We start from the raw sequence: 15,883 nt of genomic DNA on the forward strand, positions 1-15,883 counted from the left end.
AGACTCACACTGGCCTGGCAAGCACTCTTGGCCAGGATATCATCCATTGTTGATCCCTGAAGTAGGTGGTAGAAGACTCTAGCTCAGCCTACTGGTAGGAGCTTGACTTCAGTCTGAAGGGATTGGCTAACTGATGCAAAGGAGGAGGGCGGCTTCAGGAACTGTGAGTCCTTGTCAGGTGACATGCATCTGATCTTGAGAAATCTGCGTCTCACAACATGATCACAAGTACCAGGGTGGTCACTGTGCTGAGTCGGTCAACAGTTAAGGAGCTTCTTCACTGGTAACACCCCTTCTCTGGAATCTTGTTGCTGATAAAGACACCAAGATGTTCAGCATGGTGCCTCTGAAGGACATCAACAAAAAGGGGAATAGAGCCTCAACATTTGAAAGGATTTATTTTGTATCAAAGATAGGGTAACAATAGTAAGATATAGTAGCAATTTTAAAATTTGGCTATGAGAATCATCTAAGGAATTAAAAGCAAAGAAAACCAAGATTCTGATCTATTTGGTGTAGATTGGTATCTAGGTATCAGGAATTCTGAAGTCCAGAGAGTCGGGTGTGGTGGTGTATACCTGTGAACTCAGCACTTGGGATGTAGAGGTACAACGATCAGGTATGTATGGCAATCCTCAGCTATGTAGAGAGTTATTACTAGTTAGTGTTCCCACTGCTGTGAACAGACATGATGACCAAGGCAACTCTTACAAAAGACAACATTTAATTGGAGCTGGCTTATATGCCTTCAAAACCAGCACTGCCTAGGTGGTTCTTACACATTACAAAGTCCAGCTGCAGCATGAGGTACAACCCTGGTTATCTCTGAAACACAGCTTCTTTGTACTCTCAGAAAACACTTCCCAGAAGATTTCACCATAATGACGCTGATCTCTTCTTTTTTTTTTTTTTTTTTTTGGTTCTTTTTTTCGGAGCTGGGGACCGAACCCAGGGCCTTGCGCTTCCTAGGTAAGCGCTCTACCACTGAGCTAAATCCCCAGCCCCTGATCTCTTCTTAATCACTGCTAATTTCTTAGCTCCAACAAACCAGCATCAATTGTCCCAGTAGTCCCTTCTATTTTTGACTCTAAAGCCAGAGCCACATGGCCAAAGCTGCTGAATTCTGCTGCTTGCTGGAGCTGGAAGACGGCCCCCTTTGTTCTATTACATCCTTCATTGCCTAAGCTTGGCTGTCCTGGTACTTGCTCTGTTAACTGACCTTGAATTCAAAGATCTGCATGCCTGTCTCCTGGCTTCTAGGATTAAGGGCATGAACCACACCACACTTGGACCAAAGCTTTTCTTCTTGGAACTTGCTCTGTCCAAGACTGACCTTGAACTCAGAGAGAGATCAGCTTGTTTCTGTCTCCTGAGATTAAAGGTGTGTACCACCACACCTGGGCCTAAGCTTGTCATAACCACAATTCCTCAAGATCCTGATCAAAAGCCTGTGTCTTCCATTTCTGGATTGTAGTTCATTCCAGATTAAAAGTCCAATAAAATCAATAACCCAAGTAAACAATAAGCTTAGCTGGGTGGGATCTTTCTCCAAGGTCACCACTCTCTTCATCTGCTTATCTCCTCAAACTCAGGATGGAGTTCCATTACACTTCCTGGTGCCCTTTTACTACTTGAAATATACGTTTTGTATTTTTCCTTTCTAAGCTTGCTCTGCTTGATCAAAACATTCCTCTTAAGACTGAAACACAGGATAAAGTCTAAATGAGACATTTTTGAGTATTCCTTTGTCAATGCAATTAATCTGCATCTTCAGACAAGGGCAAAAAGCAACTGTGCTCTTCACCTAAATATCCTAAGAACAGTGTTTAGGCCACACACTAACATTATTCTCCTTTGAAGCCTCTTGAGCCTCCACAGTTCAAATCACCCCCAACACCACTGTCTTCCATATTCCTACTAGAAAGGCCCATTAAGCCACACTTAAAGCATTCTACCCATTTCCAGATCCAAAGTCCCAATATTCACATTCCTCCAAACAAAAACACGGTCAGGCCTATCACAACAATACCCCAGTTCCTGATACCAACTTCTGCCTTAGTTAGGTTTCCAGTGCTGGGAAGAGACACCATGACCAAGGCAAGCATTTAACTGGGGCTGGCTTACAGGTTCAGAGGTTCAGTCCATATCATCAAGGTGGGAGCCTGGCAGCACCCAGGCAGGCATGGTGCAGGAGGAGCTGAGAGTTCTACATCTTCATCTGGAGGCAGCCAGGAGAAACTGACTTTTCTATACTGGGCAGAGCTTCAAAGCCCACCTCACAGTGACACACTTCCTCCAACTAGGCCATAGCTCCTAACAGTAGCACTCCCTATGGGCCAAGGATATTTAAACCACCACAGTTACACAGAGTTCAGATCTGAGATACATGAGACCCTGTCTCAAAACAACCAAACACAAACTCTTGGGAGAGAGCTGAAAGGTAAGAGTATTCACAAGCATGTGTGAGGTTCTTGGTTCAAGTCTTAGCACTACTGAGAAAAATATAAATGAACCATTCAAATTTTAAAAGCTAGAGGACTAGGTGGGATGGCTAGCATGCACAGAACCCTGATTCCATGCCCACCACGACCTATACCGAGCGTGGCTGCAGATACCTGTAATCCCAGAGCTTGGCAGGTAGAGGAGGAGAAGCACAATCCAAGGTAGTCATTGGCTACATAACAAATTTGAGGCTAACTTGGGATACATGAAACACTGTCTTAAAAAAATAAATAAGGGCCATCAAAATGGCTGAGCAGGTAAAGGTGTCTGCCTCCAATCCTGCTGACCTGAGTTCAGTTCCCAAGTCCCACATGATGGGAGAGGAGAACTGACTCTCATGAGTTTTCTTCTGATTTTCACATGGTGGCATGAACATGCCCATCCATGCACATATAACTAAACTAAAATATTTTAAAGATAAATAAACCCCACAAAATCTTAGACCCAAAAATTGTCCTGCCTACAAAATGAGCAGATGAAGCAGAGATTGAGGGAACAGCCAACCAATGACTGGCCCCATTGAGAGCCATCCATGGGAGAGAGCCAACCCCTGACACTATTTTTTTTCTTCTTTTTTCTTTTTTTTTCAGAGCTGGGGACCGAACCCAGGGCCTTGCGCTTGCGAGGCAAGCGCTCTACCACTGAGCTAAATCCCCAACCCCAACCCCTGACACTATTAATGTTACTCTGCTATGCTTGCAGACAGGAGCTGTCTTACGGTTTCCATTGCTGTGAACAGACACCATGACCATGGCAACTCTTACAAAGGCAAACATTTAGTTGGGACTGGCTTACAGTTTCAGAGGTTCAGTCCATTATTGTCAAGGCAGGAGCATGGCAGAGTCCAGGCAGGCATGGTGCTGCAGGAGCTGAGAGTTCTACATCTTTATCCAGAGGAAGTCAAGAGCAGACTGCTTTCTAGGCAGCCAGGAGGGTCTCAAATCCCACCCCCACAATGACACACTTCCTTCAACAAGGCCACACCTACTAATAGTGCCATTCCCTGGGCCAAGCATATTCAAACCACCACAGGAGTCTAGTATAACTGTCTCCTGAGAGGCTTCACCCAGCAGCTGATGGATAGAGATGCAGAGACCCACAGCCAAGCATCAGGCAGAGAATCATGTGGAAGAGTGGCAGACAGGATTGGGCTAGCTGGAGTGGTTAACAACACCACAAGAAGACCTACAGAGTCAGCTAACCTGGACTCACAGAGTCTGAACCACCAACGTAAAAGCATGCAGGGGTTAGACCCAGGCTTCCTATACGTTTATAGCAGATGTGCAGTTTGGTCTTCATGTGGGTCCCCTAACAATTGGAACAGGGGCTGTCTCACACTCTGTTGCCTACCGTTGGATCCCCTTCCCCCTGCTGGACTGCCTGGTCAGGCCTCAGAGGGAGAGTACGCATTTAATCCTGCTGCTACTTGATGTCCCACAAAGGGGCAGTACCAAAAGGGGTCTTCCTCTTCTCTAAGGAGAAGGGGAGAGGGTAATAGGAGGAGGGATTTGTGCGGGTGAGGGTAGAACTGAAAGAAAAGGAGGAAGGAGGGCTGTGACCAGGGTGTAAAGTGAATAAATAATTAATAAAAAAAAAACCAAAACAAGTAAAATAAGATGATTCTAACTGGCAATCAAAGTTGAACACCTCTGGAGATATCTGCCTCCCTCTGTCTTCTGAATGCAGGGATTAACATCACCATGCCTGCTCACTGCTCATATTTTAAACATAAGCCTGCTTGATACATGATTTTTGCAAAATGTATAGAATGCTCCAAAATTGCCTACAGGTTGAGACCTAAATCTCACACACACACACACACACACACACACACACACACACACACACACACACACACACACGGGATTTCTCCCTTCTAAATAGTAGATAAAACAACCTTAAACGACTTGATGTTCTTCCAAATCACTGGGTAACGAGCTATCGCTGAACAAACTTCTGCAAGCCTCTGCCAATAGCATATTCCGGATCCTGTTTAGCAAGTAGACCAAGCCAATTTTCCAGTGTGGGTAAACCCTGGCCTGTGGGAACTGATTATTAAAGTCACCTGGTGGCTCACCAAGGTAAAAGCAGAGACAACATGACCGTGGACTGTTAGAACTGTCAGGAAACAGAGAGTAACACTTTCTAGAATTTAGTGTGCACACCTGGGGAAAAGCGAGAAGCTGACTCAGAGTGGGAGCTCTGCTGGCCCAGGGGTTGTATTTGCATCATAGAGCGAATGTGGAAACATGGCTTAGAGACACGTATTCCACTTTTTAAAAAAGATTTATTTCTTTCTTTCTTTATTATATATGAGTACACTGTAGCTGTCTTCAGACACACCAGAAGAGGGCATCAGATCTCATTACAGAAGGTCGTGAGGCCACCATGTGGTTGCTGGGATTTGAACTCAGGACCTCTGGAAGAGCAGTCAGTGCTCTTAATCGCTGAGTCATCTCTCCAGCCCTCCACTTTTTTTTCTTTAAGACTTATTTGTATTATTTTAAACTCCTTGTTTGTGTGGAGATATGTGTACATGCAGGTGACAGTAGAAGTGACAACAGCAGAGCTTGAGCGACAGGTGGTTGTGAGCTGCCAGATGTGGCTTCTGGGGAACTCAGGTCCTCTGCAAGAGTAAGTGCTCTTAACTGCTGACACAGCTCTGCAGCCCAACATTTCATGTTAATAAAGAGAAAAGGTCCACCAACTTGCTTCAGCAGGTAGCTGAACAGAACAAAACTCTTGGACATTGTACATTTTTTTTTCCCCCGGAGCTGAAGACCGAACCCAGGGCCTTGCGCTTGCTAGGCAAGCGCTCTACCACTGAGCTAAATCCCCAACCCCGACATTGTACATTTTTAAATGTAAAAAAAAAAAAAAATCAAAATTTCCAAAGCCCCAGTTCAAGTGAATTAAGATTTCAGAGACTGGGGTTTAAGCATCAGGAATTTTTCTAAATTTCAGACCTCATTTGTTTACTTTGGGGTGGGGGTTGTTGAGACAGGGTTTCTCCATGTAGCCCTGGCTGTCTTGGAACTCACTTTGTGCACCGGGCTGGCCTCGAACTCAGAGATCCGACTGCCTCTGCCTCCTTAGTGCTGGGATTAAAGGCAAGAACCATTTAAAGGCAAGCATTCATTTTCTTCCTTTCTGGTGAGGAACGAACACCTCACGCAGGCCCTCCACCTCTGAGTTACAGCCCGTTCTACCTGTCATGTGGCTGAGATTGAGGAGCATCTGCCTGCCAAATGAAACTGAACGCCAGACAGATGAGGGAGTGAAGGAGCCGGCTGAACACCCCGCACTGTGAAGCCAGCACCCGGCTTCTGACTACAAAAGCCCTTCTGACTTCACCGTACAGGAAGCAGATTTGTGGTTGCCAGGCACCCGGGAAAGGCAGGACCGAGCAGCCACTGGGTTTCTTTGTGGGGTGATGAGACGTCTAAACTTAGAGAGTGGTGGTGATTCACACCCTGTGAATGCACTAAATGCAATTTAAGTGTGAGCTATACAGCACGTGAATTCTATCATTTTTCTTTGGTTTTGGTTTTCAGAGAAAGAATTTGACTACGCAACTCAGGCTGGTCTTGAACTCTTTGGATGCTGAGATTACAGGAAGGAGTTAACATACCCAGCTGTGTGTTGTTGTTGCTGCTGCTGCTGCTGCTGCTGCTGCTGTTGTTTTTTTCCTGTATTTTGTTTATTGCCATAATGGAGTTCCAACCCGGGGCACATAGCAGGCAAACAGTCAATCAATGAGGCACGCTCATTAAAAAATCTTTGGGGGACTCTTATATCAAAACACTCAGGAAATTGAAGTCTGATCGATAGCTATGAGTTTGAAGTTTGGGCTACATGGTGCTGCAGTGTGTGTGTGTGTGTGTGTGTGTGTGTGTGTGTGTGTGGCGAGAGAGAGATCAGAGGGACAGAGTGTGTGTGGTGAGAGATCAGAGAGAGAGCAAGAGAGCGCGGGCGAGCGGTGTGTACAGGGGTGTACACGCAGAATCTGGCGTCAAGTTGGATGTTAGTACACCACAGACTCCCACAGAGGCATGGTCTTCCAGGCAACTCATCCTGCTTGGTCTTCCACGTGCCCCAGATGGGTCTGAACCATTAAAATTCCAGTCTCTGTCATTTTGTGAATCTCGAAGGCAGATCTGCAGCTTTTAGGGGACTCTAGAGTTGAAAGGCGAGAGAGCAAATGGGACTAGAATCAGAGAATGTCTCTGAGGTAACATTTTACTTCATGAACAGTAGTAAGGAGCTACACTGTCGCCCTTAGTACTCATTAGTACATCTGAATGCATTTAAGGCTCCTGAATATGCATATTTCATAAGATTAGCAGACCTAACTAACGGCTTCAAAGCTAACAATCTGTATGTGACTGGGAGGCAAAAATATTTAAAATTTAAAGGGCAATGTATATTTTTATTTTTAAAAGCCATTATTTTGAACACTAATTTTTTTTTTTTTTACATTTTTTGTTTGTTTTGTTTTGGTGGTGGTGGAGGGCATTGTGTATGAGCCATTGGAATGCCTGTGGAGGTCAGAAAACAGCATACAGGAGTCGGTTCTCTCTGTCCACCAATGGGAATCCCAGGGCTAGAACTCAGGCTATGCGGTTTGGTGGGCGAATGTCCGTAACCACCGAGTCATCCCACTGCCTCTTGTTTTTTCTGTTTGGTTTGGTTTGCTTTTCTTTCTCTATTTGTTTGTGTATTTGTTTTTGAAAGTTTCTTGAATTTTGTAACCTTGAATTCCTGATACTCTTACTTCCACCTCCCTAACCCTGATTACCCGTGCCTAGTCTATTTCTTTTTTTTTTTTAAGATTTATTTATTATCTATAATTACCCTGTATCTGTCTTCAGACACACCAGAAGAGGGCATCAGATTCCATTACAGATGGTTGTGAGCCACCATGTGGTTGCTGGGATTTGAACTCAGGACCTCAGGAAGAGCAGTCAGTGCTCTTAACCACTGAGCCATCTCCCCAGCCCGCCTAGTCTATTTCTAACCTACCAAACTAATAATGTGATAAAGGAAGAGGATTTTTGAAATCCACAGACTTAGTCCTCTTTAGAGCAAAGATGGAAACAAAGTTAGAATCTCTCCATAAGATCTGATTATGTTTCCTTTTAAATTTTTCCAAAAAGGATTTCAAACGAGTCAAGATGACTTGGGTTCCAGAACGTTCCTTCCCAGAAGAACATTTTTTTTCTTCCCAGTTAATTCCTAAACAGCCATAGCCAGTTAGAGAAGCATCTCCCCAGACAGTGGGCTCAGACTAATTGTTAATCTATGCACAAATTCAAGGCCCTTAACCAACAGAGGGCTTCTTTATACTCCCTCCTCCAGAACTTTCTCCAGGGAATGAGACAAGGAAAGAAGAGAGCTGTAATTACCCTTTCATTACTCCTGGAACATGGGGTGTCTTCATGGATTGGTGTTAGGACAGGCATTCAAACCCATTCGTTTTCTGGGGAAGGATTGAAATCCCTTTCAGAAGCATTCTGGCCCACTTCCAACTCATGGAGGCCACTTAAGAAGTTCATAATATGGGGGCTGGAGAGATGGCTCAGTGGTTAAGGCCACTGACTGCTCTTCCATCAGGCCCTGAGTTCAATTCCTAGCAACCACATGGTGGCTTACAACTCTCTGAAATGGGATCCAGTGTCCTTTCTGGTGTGTCTGAAGACAAAGAATATATACATATACATTAAATAAATAAATCTTAAAAAAGGAAAAGAAAAGAAAAAGAAGTTTATAATATGAGCCCTGCTTGTCCTGTTGTGTTTTCTTTGTTTGTTTGGAGACTCTGGACTGTGAGCCCCATCTTATGGAGGCAGTTTGTCAACTGAGGTTCCCTCCTTTTAGTTGATTCTAGCTTTATGCCATTGAGTTGACAAAAACCGATCAGCGCGGGGTCAAAGGCATGGAACTCATACTATGCGGCTTGGCGGCGGCTCCTTCACTTGCTGAGCCATCATTTTGGTCCTACAATGTGACTTTTAACCTTTTGCTCTCTTTCGGTATTGGGATTGAACCTAGGGCCTCACATGCTAGGCAAGTATGACAGCCCTAAGCACTAAGCTACAGCCACATTTTGGTTTTCCTTTTTTGTTTTGGCAGGGTCTCACGTACCCCAGGCAGGCCTTGAACTCCCAATTCTACCGACTCCATCTCTCAGGGGCTGGGGTTGCAGGTGCCTAACTTTCCCTTCCCTTCCAGCTTTTTAAAGATTCACTCTGCGTTTTCAAGCACACACTCTGTGTGTGTTGGGGGAGGGGGGAGTGTACACGTGGGTTCAGTTGCCTAAAGAGCACAGAAAAGGGCATCCCCTGGAGTTAGAGTCACAGGCAGTTGTGAGTTTCCTGATGTGGGTTCTGGGAACTGAACCCGGGTCTCTGCAGGGGAGTGTTTACTCTCAGTCACTGGGCCATCTCTCCGACCCTCCTGTTTTTAAAAATAAAATTAAATATTATTTTATGTGCATAGATGTTTTGCCTGCATTTATGTCTGTGCACGCCTGGTACTTCTGAAGCCTGAAGGGGGTACTCGATTCTCTGGAACTGGAGTTACAAGTGGTTGTGAGCTACCAGGTGGAGTGTATTCACTGTGGGTGGGTTTTTCTTCGTTTATTTACTCATGTATGTAACATGTAGATGTGTGCATGTATGTTGAGTATGGGTATCATGGCGTGGCTATAGAGGTTAGGAGACAACTTTAGGGAATAGTTTTTCTCCTTCAGTGGAGTTCCAATTACTGGGCTAGGGGTGTCAGGCAAGGACCACCAGGTGAGGGAAATGGAGGAGAAGGGAGACGAGATAGGACGAGGCCGCCATGAGGACGAATGAATCATGAGCACCTGACCAGGAGAAGCGAACCCTAGGACAGGCTGATGGAGCAGAAATAACCTGGGCAAGACTCATAGCATGTAACAAGGGACATATGGCTGGGATGTAAGTTAGAATAGTTCACAACCTACCCAATACAGCAATTTTGTGTCTTTGATACAAACTAACTAAAATAAACAATTCATTTTCACATCATTTAAATCATAAGGCTGATGACATGTTACAATGTAACATTCATTTGGTTTAACTGCAAATATCTTTGTAACTCAAACACACTAAAAAGTCCAAAGTTTCTTTCTTTTTTTTAAGAAAAAAGATTTATTTATTATATATGAGTACACTGTAGCTGTCTTCAGACACATCAGAAGAGGGCATTGGATCTCTTTACAGATGGTTGTGAGCCACCATGTGGTTGCTGGGAATTGAACTCAGGACCTCTGGAAGAGCAGTCAGTGCTCTAGTGCTCTTAACCACTGAGCCATCTCTTCTGCTCTCAAGTCCAAAGTTTCTTAATTGGGCATACCTATAAAATAAAAAAACTTTATCCTTCTAACATATAATAGCACAGGGTAAATATTCCTATTCCAGAAAAGAACAACTTGGGTAGAGCAAGGAATGACTGGAGCAAAGTAAAACAAGATCAACATTCAGCAGGGCAAATAGCTTCAAGTTCCTCATCTGGGCCTCAATGTGTAACAGCTGGGCTTCGAAGAGCTTAAGTAGAATCTACTCCCCAGTCCTGATGCTGGAAACTCGGACAGTCTCTCGCCTGGGACAGACTCACTCAGCACCTGCAGCGCTCTTGGCAGACGTTCCATGATCCTGGCATCTTCAGTATCCTGGGGTTCCTACCACAGCGTGGGCTTTAGCTTCTCTTCTTTACATACAGGCCTCTTAGGGCTTCTTCGCAGGGATGTTGGTTGAGCCTGGTCTCGCTCTATCTGGACTCAGCTGCTCTCATGATCTCCTCCATCTTGAATCTTTGATGCTTTCTAAAAAGTATTCCATGAGCAGCACTGCCAAGTTCTGCTGCCAGCTCAAGGTGGGGCCCTACCACCTTGAACCACAGCTGTATCAGCTTCTGCATGCTCACCCTGGGACAGCACTTGCTTAGGCATGTTAAGGACCCACACACACACACCCATCCCCACCCTCACCCCCCACCCCAGCTGCATTCTCAGTTCAGGCTCTTTCGTACAATTTTGCAGCTTCGTGAGTTACAGTCCATTGATGGGTGAGGGCTTTTTCTCAGGACATCTTTTCTCTTGTGGTTCTCTCAGACTTTGCAACTGGTTGCCTACCACTGCCTCTGTGACTTGGTCAGCTCTTCCCTTCCTCTCTTTGGAGCAGACTGTTTTTTCTTGTACTGAATCGCCTCCTTGAGGAGATGGCACAGAGGCAGCTTCTAGTCCACCATCTCATCCGGAACTCAGGGTACAGTCACTCTAAGAGTTTCTGCTGTGTCTTGCTTCTTTTTTTTTTTTTTTTTCTTTTTTTCAGAGCTGGGGACTGAACCCAGGGCCTTGCGCTTGCTAAGCAAGCGCTCTATCACTGAGCTAAATCCTCAATCCCGTGTCTTGCTTCTTAATTGTCTACAGCCCCTTTGCTCCATAAATGAAAAATAAAGGCAAGTTGGCAGATGGGGCTGTAGTTAACATAATTTAGACAAGATCATACACATCGGCAATATTTTGTCTGATACAAACTCAAGGAGACAAGGGTACAGGAATATTGGGGGGGTATTTTTGAGAGTAATCTCTAGAGGAAAGTTTCTTATAGATTCATAGATGGAAACTTAACAAACAGAGAGAAAGAGACCCATGTCATTGGAGTTGAGCCAGCATGGAGGTGAGCCACATGACGGGAAGGGAGCTTCAGAGAAAGCACAGAACACGGAAGCCCAGGGTAGCAGAAGTGTATCTGGGCTCTGGACAGCATCCAAAAGAAAGAGAAGAGAAGGGGGAAAAAAGGTGCCTCACCTTCCTGCAGCATGCTTCTTTACCAGGCCACTGACCCGCCAAAGTACAAGGCTACTTCTCCATTTAGACCAGGGATTTCATTCTCCTGTCCAGAAGGAAATATTTCCCCTTGGTGGGATTCCTGAACTGTAACAGTAGCAGAGGATAAGGACTTGCTCTCCAAACACCACAAACCTAATTTGAGTCCAAGCAGCTGTTACTATGTAGCTCTTTGCTAGGTCTTCCCGAGGGTTCTTATTCTCACCTCCCCTTGAGGCTGGGATTCCTTGGTTCACTAATTGTTAACTATTATGATTATTTAAAAGCATTAAAGGGCTTTATGGCAAATATGGAACCCATAAAAATATTCATTGTTTATCTGAAATTCATGTTTAAGTAGTATTCTTATTTTTGGCATTTGAGTCTGCTCAATGTGGCAATTTTGTTGGCATAAGCATCACTGAGGTTTAACCAGGTCATTGGACCATAGGATGCACACATTTCATCTTGTTGGGTTGTCTTTGAACTTGACATCCTCTTGTTTCCTGTCAGCCTAACATTACAAACCACCAGGCCTGACCGTAACAGTTTTACCACCAGCAGATGGGGCAGCAGGAGAGCAAGAAGGAGATCTTAAGCTTCAGTAGAAAGCTAGGAAGTCTACTGACTTCCCCCCACATTGCTGCTGCTACCTGCCAAGCAGCTGTCAAACTGTAACACCTGATAGATGGACAGGACCTTACAAGTCCCTACATGTCACCTGCAACTACCATTGCCTTTCCCCCTGTAGACTTCGGCATCAAGATCTGAAAGTCAGGTCCAGCCTGGTGGTCTGATGCTCAGAATAGAAAGGAGATCGAAGGGAGAGAGGAGAGTGAGTAGTGTGTGTTGGCAAACAAGATCTCTTGCGGGTGTGGGCAGTGCCACTGTGATTTGCAGTTTTAATTGTCAACTGGACACAGCCTGTAATCACCTCAGAGTCTCAGTGGAGGATTATCTGGTTCAAGTGAGCCTATGGGAGTTGGTCTTGATTATGTTAATTATGCCAACTAACATGGGTGGCACCATTTCCTGTGTCCAGGGCCCTAAAAAAAAACAAAAAACAAAAAACAGGAGGGGGATGAGCTGAGCCTAAGTTGGCTTGGGTACAGACACTTCTCTCTCTGCTCTTGACTGTGAAACCAACTAGCTACTTCAAGTTCCTGCCTTGACTTCCCCACAGTGGTGGACTACAATCTAGATCTGTAAGCTAAATAAACCATTTCTGTTTTAGGGGGTGACAGGAGGAGTTTGAGATAGGGTTTCTCTGTGTAGCCAAGCTGTCCCAAAATTCAGAAATTCACCTGCTTCTACCTCCCCAGTGCTGGAATTAAAGATGTGCCCCCCTCCCATGCCCTGCTAAAACACTATTTCTTTTCTTTTTTAATAAAAAATTTGCTTTTTGCTTTTGTCAGGATATCACAGCCATAGAAAGGAAATCAAGCCAGGTAGCTACCCACAAAGCCACCCCAGAACCATATGACAGAACTGCAGTGTGATCATATTGTGGCCTCCTATCCTTCCACCACCACCCCCCCCCCCCGTGACCTAGGAAGTAAGAAGCCCAAGGACACAAAGCATCTCTGGGATGGAGCCTGCTTTTAGACTCAATGCTTTCCTCCTTGGAAATCTGGCTTAGCAGGCCATGAGCAGGCAGCAGGCAGCTGCAGCTGTGGAAACCAACGTCCCCTGGTGAAGGGAAAAGCAAACAGACAACAGATCTGAGTGCTTAATGGGACCAATGTGACACTCAGGAAGAGGCAATGAGAATTAAATCCAACAGGCAGAGGCGGAGGAAGTAGTGTCTGCTGTGGATGAACAGGGACTCTGAGATGAGTTATCCACATTAAAATGTACAGACACATTTATGTTGCTGCATAAGGCTGTTCAGGGTTCTATTTAGCCACATTAAAAAGCGATATTATTTTATCATTTCCTTCCTTTCTTTTCTAAAGGCCTGAGTTAAAGAAGCCCCTGAGGTGGGATATACACAAGTCGTACTGAAATGTCTTAGCTATGGCTCACAGAAACCAAATATTGGCTTAGACCCCATTGCAAGACTATTGCAATGCTCGGATCAGTCATCCTGCTGATCCACTGGGGAGAGCCCTGTCATCTGACGACTAGCTACTTCCTACACTGTCGCCGAGTTATTCCTCCAAAGCATGAATGGTTTAGAACATTAGCCACTGCTGAAGAGATAGAGTCGCCCAAACCCATTGTTCTGAAACCTTCCCCCTACCTGTTCTCCAGATACTTTCATAGAGCATGTCTCCTGTCACAAGCTTGATCTCTCTCACACACTATGCCTATTTCTCCACACTCCACATCTTCCAGTCACCATCTCACACTCTGTGGGGCAGCAGCCCACCTGTCTGCAGACTCCTCCAGGCATCTGCGCCTTTGACTGTGCCTTGTCTGTCACCTGCCCTCCCTCTGGTGCTGTGGTGGGTGCTTCGGTGGGCGGTGCGGTGGGCGGTGCGGTGGGCGGTGCGGTGGGCGGTGCGCTTTACTAGCCCATGCTCAACTGTTCCCGGTGTTCAGGGATCTCGTGTTGTCTGAAATCTGCCACAAGAGAAGTGTTTCCACCACAGATGCTGGCAAATGTGGACAATCTTATCTCTGTTAATTTTTGTCTTTGGGCATTGGGCTCAAGACCTTGTACACAAATGCTAGGCAAGTCTACCACTGAGTCACACCCTTTATCCCCCAGTCTTTGCCTGGAATATTTCTACTTATCCTGCAAGATTGAGTGTTTGTTCTATGAAGATTTCTTGGGTTCCCACAGAGGAGTATGGAGAAGCAATCAACTTCCCTGTTAAGTATGTGGGCTGGGCCCTACACATAGTTCTCGTGCCTCTCAAAGGCTTTGCACTCCACTCTTGGTGTTTGTTTGACTGTCTCCCTGGTAGCTTCTATGGGCACAGATTGTGATCTATGTTGGTCTGTAAAACCCTAGAGGCTTTCAAGGTAACACACATAGTGAGTTCTATGTGAGTGCCTTACTAGTCAATTAGGTCGGAAACTAGGGAGAGAAACTTCATTGCTTTCCCTGAGAGTACTACCGACATTATAAGTTCCGCTGAGTGTTTTCTCAAGAGCTTCTGGTGGGCATGCTAAAATATAAAATCTACAGGACAGTTTTACGCAACAACATAAACAGTCTAATGTTTCTGGAGTGTTGACAGGTATACAGGGGGCTGCAAGAACCCATGCATGAAGGTGGAAACCTTTTGTCTGTAGAGATCAGGTGAGGAAAGCATTCGATTACATAACCATTATTTACTTATTAGTGTATGTGCATGCATGTGTACATCTGTGTGCCTGTGCATTTGTGTGTGTGTGTGTGTGTGTGTGTGTATGTGTGTGTGAATTCCTTGTCTCCTCCTACCATGTGGATTCTAAGGATCAAATTTAGATCATCAGACTTGGAAGCATCTTATTTTGTTTTATTTTATTTTAGAGACAGAGTCTACATAGACTACCAGACTGACCTTTAACTCACAGAGATCCCCTGCCTCTCTCTCTGCCTTCTGAGTGCTGGAATTAAAGTTGTGTGCCACCACACAGGGCTAAGAGAAGCATTTTTAAAAAAGATTTATTTATTTATTACATATAAGTACACTGTCGCTGTCTTCAGAAGAAGGCATCAGATCTCATTACAGATGGCTGTGAGCCACCACGTGGATGCTGGGATTTCCAGAACTCAGGAGCTCTGGAAGAACAGTCAGTACTCTTAACCACTAAGCCATCATCTCTCCAGCCCCAAGAGAAGCATTTTTGAGCTGGTATTTTCAGTGATGCGGGTGTTAAGCTGAGAATTGTTGTGAAGACATGCTATTTGTTTTGTTTGATTTTGCTGACCTCAGTAATGATACAAGAGAACTCTGTGAGCCTCCAGGGGCAGGACTGGTTGTCTTGAGGTACCTACACAGGAGACCATCCAAACCGAGGGCCGAATCTGCCAGTCTGGTTATAGGGCCTATATTTTCTTTTTGTTTGGCTTTTTTTGAGACAGGCCTCCCCGGGTCTGGGCTGACCTCAAACTCACTATGTAGGAGGGATGACAAATTCGGGAATAACCTGGGTTCTCTGCAAGAGCTGCATGAGCTCTTAACCCCTGAGTCATCACTCAGCCCCTTCACTTTGCTTTGTTGTCTGTCTGTCTGTCTGTCTGTCTGTTTGTTTTGAGACACAATGTCACTATCTCTACCTGATCAGGAAGTTACTATGTAGAGCAGGGTGGCCTTGAACTCACAGAGATCCACCTGCTTCTGCCTCCAGTATGCTAGATCAGAGGTGCGAACCACCACACCAGGTCTTTTTGTTTTGTTTTGTTTTGTTTTGTTTTGTTTTGAGATGGGATTTTGTGTAGCTCCAACTGGCCTTATTACTTTAAGCTCATAATCTTCCTGTTTTCATCTCTTGAAGGTGCTTGAATTGTAGGCATGAGCCCCACCTACTCTGGTCTAAAACTTACTCTTCTGAGAGCTGAGGCCGAAACTAGGGCGAACTACCTCCCCTGAA

The 15,883-nt window shown here is 45.1% G+C and overlaps 1 long non-coding RNA gene across 2 annotated transcripts; it reads right to left on the reverse strand.

The window, feature by feature from the left end:
* Nucleotides 1-4,771: 4,771 nt before the first annotated feature.
* On the reverse strand, nucleotides 4,772-13,921 carry LOC148004769 (uncharacterized). 2 transcript variants are annotated; one of them, XR_015625489.1, is made up of 3 exons: nucleotides 13,728-13,921; nucleotides 11,339-11,464; nucleotides 4,772-6,678 (listed from the first exon to the last, which is right to left on the reverse strand). It is a non-coding gene; the product is annotated as an uncharacterized LOC148004769 (long non-coding RNA). The 2 variants fall into 2 exon arrangements; XR_015625488.1 differs by having other exon boundaries at nucleotides 13,599-13,817.
* Between the last annotated feature and the right edge of the window lie 1,962 nt (nucleotides 13,922-15,883).

This window comes from Rattus norvegicus, chromosome 7, assembly GCF_021556685.1.
Source record: "Rattus norvegicus strain SHRSP/BbbUtx chromosome 7, alternate assembly SHRSP_T2T, whole genome shotgun sequence".
Lineage (NCBI taxonomy): Eukaryota > Metazoa > Chordata > Mammalia > Rodentia > Muridae > Rattus > Rattus norvegicus.